This window comes from Heptranchias perlo, unplaced genomic scaffold (genome assembly GCF_035084215.1).
Source record: "Heptranchias perlo isolate sHepPer1 unplaced genomic scaffold, sHepPer1.hap1 HAP1_SCAFFOLD_1057, whole genome shotgun sequence".
NCBI lineage: Eukaryota > Metazoa > Chordata > Chondrichthyes > Hexanchiformes > Hexanchidae > Heptranchias > Heptranchias perlo.
Genome location: NW_027138277.1, coordinates 17,501 through 22,500, shown reverse-complemented (window position 1 = coordinate 22,500; position 5,000 = coordinate 17,501).

The following is a 5,000-nucleotide window of genomic DNA, read 5'->3' as shown; positions in this document are numbered from 1 at the left end:
CGGGTCGGCCCAGTTTAAAACGGAGAAGAGAGTGCTGCCCTCTGCGGGTGAAAACATGGAAGTACGTTGGTTAATGATTTCCAGTTCACCCCGCTTGGTCAGGCCCACTCGGAGGCGGATAACTCCGGAACGCCGAGGCCGATTTCCTCCGGGTATGGCTCGTTGCGTGCGGCAGGAGGAGGCGCAGCGTTCGGTACCGAGCACTCGGAGGTGCGGTGCTGCCCGCCGGAGTGACAGCGAAAGGCTGCGCACCCCTTTCCGCCTGCTAACTCGGCGTCCGTGAGACCGACCGACTCCGCTTTAGCACCGGAGCTAGAGTGGGGCAAGGGGCACCGAAGGGTACCGGAACGATGACGTTCGCACACCGGGAAGTCGAGTGCCGGGCCGCCGAAAGCGAGCAGGGTGCCACCGCTCGGGGCCCCGGTTTGTCCGTCCCACCCGGAGGCCCATATCTCCGGAAGGCACAGGCCGATTTCCTCCGGGTATGGCTCGTTGTGTGCGGCCGGACCAGGCGCAGCGGACGGTACCGAGCACTCGGAGGTCGGGCGCTGCCCGCCGGAGGTACAGCGAAAGGCTGCAAACCGCTTTCCGCCTCCTCTCCCCTCGGGCGTGAGACCGACGGTCGTCTGGTTTGCTTCCGCGGCAAGAGCAGGACGAGGGGCACCGAGCGGTACCAGAACGAACCCGGTCGCACACCGGGATGTGGAGTGCCCGGCCCAAACCCGCTACCCCCCCCCCCCCCCCCAACACCCGAAAGCGAGCCCCGGTTTGTGGATTAAAAGTGAAGCGGCAAAGATTTGTAAAACAGCGTGAAATGATGAACCAGAAGCCCAAAGTAATGGTGGGAATAAAAGTTCCAAAATGTGAAATGGTGAACCAGAAGTTGTGTGAACTGTTTAACCCAAAGTGGCAAAAATGGATTAAAAGGGGTGAAATGATCGACCGCAAAGCAGGGCAAGCATTAAACAAAAGCAGCAGCATTTTTTAAAAAGGGACAAATGGTTTACCAGAATCCCAAAAGAATGCTCAGAGACTTAAGTCCCAAAGGGGAAATGGTTAACCAGTAGCTGGGTGAACTGCTTAACCCAAAGTGGGAAAAAGGATAAAAAAGGGGTGAACTGATCAACCAGAAGTCGACAACAATGTGCGGCGATTAAGTCTGAAAGAGGGAAAGGTTGACCGGAAAGCAGGGAAATGATTAAACAAAAGCAGAAAAATTCAGTAAAAAGGGGCAAGTGGTGAACCAGAAGTTGGGTGAACTGCTTAACCAAAAGTGGGAAAGAGGATTAAAAGGGGAGAAATGTTGAACCAGATGTCGAAAACAATGCGCGGCGATGAAGTCTGAAAGAGGAAAAGGTTGACCGCAAAGCAGGGAAAGGATTAAACAGAAGCAGCAATATCTTTTAAAAAGGGACAAATGGTGAACCAGAATCCCAAAAGAATGCTCAGAGACTTAAGTCCCAAAGGGGCAAATGGTTAACCAGAAGCTGGGTGAACTGTTTAACCAAAAGTGGGAAAAAGGATTAAAATGTTGTGAAATGATTAACCAGAAGGCGAAAGCAAAGTGCGGCGGCGAAGTCCTAAAGGGGAAAAGGTTGACCATAAAGCAGGGAAATGATTAAACAAAAGCGGAAAAATTCAGTAAGAAGGGGCAAATGGTTAACCAGAAGTTGGGTGAACTGCTTAACCAAAAGTGGGAAAAAGGATTAAAAGGGGAGAAATGTTTAACCAGATGTCGAAAACAATGCGCGGCGATGAAGTCTGAAAGAGGAATAGGTCGACCGCAAAGCAGGGAAATGATTAAACAAAAGCAGAAAAATTCAGTAAAAAGGGGCAAATGGTGAACCAGAAGCTGGGTGAACTGCTTAACCAAAAGTGGGAAAAAGGATTAAAAGGGGAGAAATGTTGAACCAGATGTCGAAAACAAGGTGCGGCGATGAAGTCTGAAAGAGGAATAGGTCGACCGCAAAGCAGGGAAAGGTTTAATCAAAAGCAGCAATATCTTTTAAAAAGGGACAAATGGTGAACCAGAATCACAAAAGAATGCTCAGAGACTTAAGTCCCAAAGGGGAAATGGTTAACCAGTAGCTGGGTGAACTGTCCAACCCAAAGTGGGAAAAAGGATTAAAAGGGGTGAAATGATTAACCAGGAGGCTAAAGCAATGTGCCGCGGTGAAGTCCTAAAGGGGAAAAGGTTGACCAGAAAGCAGGGAAAGCATTAAACAAAAGCGGCAACATTTTTTAAAAAGTGGCAAATGGTTAACCAGAATCCCAAAAGAATGCTCAGAGACTTAAGTCCCAAAGGGGAAATGGTGAACCAGAAGCTGGGTGAACTGGTGAACCAAAAGTGGGAAAAAGGATTAAAAGGGGAGAAATGATTAACCAGGAGGCTGAAGCAATGTGCCGCGGTGAAGTCCTAAAGGGTAAAAGGTTGACAAGAAAGCAGGGAAATGATTAAACCAAAGCGGAAAAATTCAGTATAATGGGGCAAATGGTTAACCAGAAGCTGGGTGAAATGGTTAACCAAAAGTGGCAAAAAAAGATTTAAAGGGGAAAAATGATTAACCAGAAGTCGACAACAATGCTCGGCGATGAAGTCTGAAAGGGGAAAAGGTTGACCAGAAAGCAGGGAAACGATTAAACAAAAGCGGCAACATTTTTTAAAAAGTGGCAAATGGTTAACCAGAATCCCAAAAGAATGCTCAGAGACTAAGTCCCAAAGGGGAAATGGTTAACCAGAAGCTGGGGGAAATGGTTAACCAAAAGTTGCAAAAATGATTAAAAGGGGTGAAATGATTAACCAGGAGGCTGAAGCAATGTGCCGCGGTGAAGTCCTAAAGGGGAAAAGGTTGACCACAAAGCAGGGAAAGCATTAAACAAAAGCGGCAACATTTTTTAAAAATTGGCAAATGATTAACCAGAATCCCAAAAGAATGCTCAGAGACTAAGTCCCAAAGGGGAAATGGTTAACCAGAAGCAGGGGGAAATGGTTAACCAAAAGTTGCAAAAATGATTAAAAGGGGTGAAATGATTAACCAGGAGGCTGAAGCAATGTGCCGCGGTGAAGTCCTAAAGGGGAAAAGGTTGACCACAAAGCAGGGAAAGCATTAAACAAAAGCGGCAACATTTTTAAAAAAGTGGCAAATGATTAACCAGAATCCCAAAAGAATGCTCAGAGACTAAGTCCCAAAGGGGAAATGGTTAACCAGAAGCTGGGGGAAATGGTTAACCAAAAGTTGCAAAAATGATTAAAAGGGGTGAAATGATTAACCAGGAGGCTAAAGCAATGTGCCGCGGTGAAGTCTGAAAGAGGGAAAGGTTGACCAGAAAGCATTAAACAAAAGTGGCAACATTTTAAAATAATTGGCAAATGGTTAACCAGAATCCCAAAAGAATGCTCAGAGACTAAGTCCCAAAGGGGAAATGGTTAACCAGAAGCTGGGGGAAATGGTTAACCAAAAGTTGCAAAAATGATTAAAAGGGGTGAAATGATTAACCAGGAGGCTAAAGCAATGTGCCGCGGTGAAGTCCTAAAGGGGAAAAGGTTGACCAGAAAGCAGGGAAAGCATTAAACAAAAGCGGCAACATTTTTTAAAAAGTGGCAAATGGTTAACCAGAATCCCAAAAGAATGCTCAGAGACCAAGTCCCAAAGGGGAAATGGTTAACCAGAAGCTGGGGGAAATGGTTAACCAAAAGTTGCAAAAATGATTAAAAGGGGTGAAATGATTAACCAGGAGGCTGAAGCAATGTGCCGCGGTGAAGTCTGAAAGAGGGAAAGGTTGACCAGAAAGCATTAAACAAAAGTGGCAACATTTTTTAAAAATTGGCAAATGGTTAACCAGAATCCCAAAAGAATGCTCACAGACTAAGTCCCAAAGGGGAAATGGTTAACCAGAAGCTGGGTGAAATGGTTAACCAAAAGTTACAAAAATGATTAAAAGGGGTGAAATGATCAACCAGAAGTCGAAAACAATGTGCGGCGATGAAGTCCTAAGGTGGAAAAGTTACCCAGAAGGCAGGGAAATGATCAAACGAAAGCAGCCAAAAAATTATTAAAAGAGGGGAACTGATGAACCAAAAGATGAGAAACGGCCCGCAGAGACTAAGTCCAAAACGGGAACTGGTGAACCGGAAATGATTAACCAAAAACTAAGTCCGAAGAGGGAACTGGTAAACCAGAACTGAGTAACCCGATTTTTAAAATTAATTATAAATGGGGAAACGATTGAGCAAAAGGCGGAAATTAAGTCACAGGGACCAGGTCCGAAAGGGCAAGAGGTTACCCCGTAGGGGGCATTCGTCAACTCAATCTGAAAATTTTGGAGGCAAATCTGACCAAAATGCGGAAATCGGACCACACCGCGAGGGGCGCCATTCGACGGGGCAGGGGTAGACGCGTCGAACGGTGCCTGAAGGTCCCGGCTGCGACACGTGAGTCCGGAGATATGGCCAGTCAAAGTCTGATGGGAGGTACCGAAGCCGAAAAATCGAAACGCGTTTGCGGCGATTCGGTGTCAGAAAGTCGGTCACGAATTCAAATTCGTCCCGCTGATTCGCCAATTGCCAGCCGGTTCCGGGGGGATTGGCGGGGTACCTGCAGGATAGTAAGAGGTGGCATGTCGAGACTTAGCCTGTTTACCAGACTTGTGTCCAGCGCCTCCAGGTCTGCAGAGACCGACCCGGGCTGCCGCCCAACCGACTTTTAAGCCTTTTGGGAGTGGGAATTTTTCCCATTTTTCCCCATTTTTCGGGTTTTTTGGTCGGGCTTGAAAACGGCGGCCCCGAGGCCTCCCGGGGCTGGCGGGCTTCGGCTCCCTTGCGAGAGGGTCCGAATTCCACCCGTTTAAGCCCAGAAAGGAGTTCGGAAGTCAGTCGGTCGAGGGAACCCCTTCGGAAGTCCGACGGGGATGGATTCGGCCGGCGTTTCGGATCTCCGGTCAGAGGATTCCCCCCCTGGGCGGGGGGGTGCGAGTAGCTGCCGGCAAACGGTCCCTTGCAC